Consider the following 531-nt stretch of genomic DNA (forward strand, 5'->3'; position numbering starts at 1 on the left):
AAACCATTCACAGCATGAAAAATTAAGTTCATGTTGCTTTCTGGATTCAAGACAACCCGAAGACAGGAAACTGAATGGACATGGTTGACTGTACTGCATCCTATTCTGATTGTGTGATCATAGTGTCAACCACTGGACTGTCTCCACCAGACTTGATCATTCAGACCACCCATGTCTTATACATGCAGCCAAAAGATTGCAGAATTCAGCTACCATATCCAAGCAAATCATCTGCCAACAGTATCCATTTCACTGTTGGATGGACATCATTTGCTGTGGGACATCCAACCAGTTAACTGTAATATTAATATTGCAGTTAAATGCTGTAATCTGTCCAGGTAATGTATGCTCTGATCCACATAGATCATTATGATATCAAGTTCCAAGGGTGTTTCAGGTGTATTAAATGGTCAAACCAACTTTGAAAAAACACTGATAGATTCACATTTAAGTGTCTTTCACAACTACTATCCATGTAGGTGTCTTTTCAGACATACAATAAGCAATAAGCAATAAGAACAAACAGTTTGA

This window comes from Haliotis rubra, unplaced genomic scaffold, assembly GCF_003918875.1.
Source record: "Haliotis rubra isolate DU_JTF1 unplaced genomic scaffold, ASM391887v1 Scf110, whole genome shotgun sequence".
Lineage (NCBI taxonomy): Eukaryota > Metazoa > Mollusca > Gastropoda > Lepetellida > Haliotidae > Haliotis > Haliotis rubra.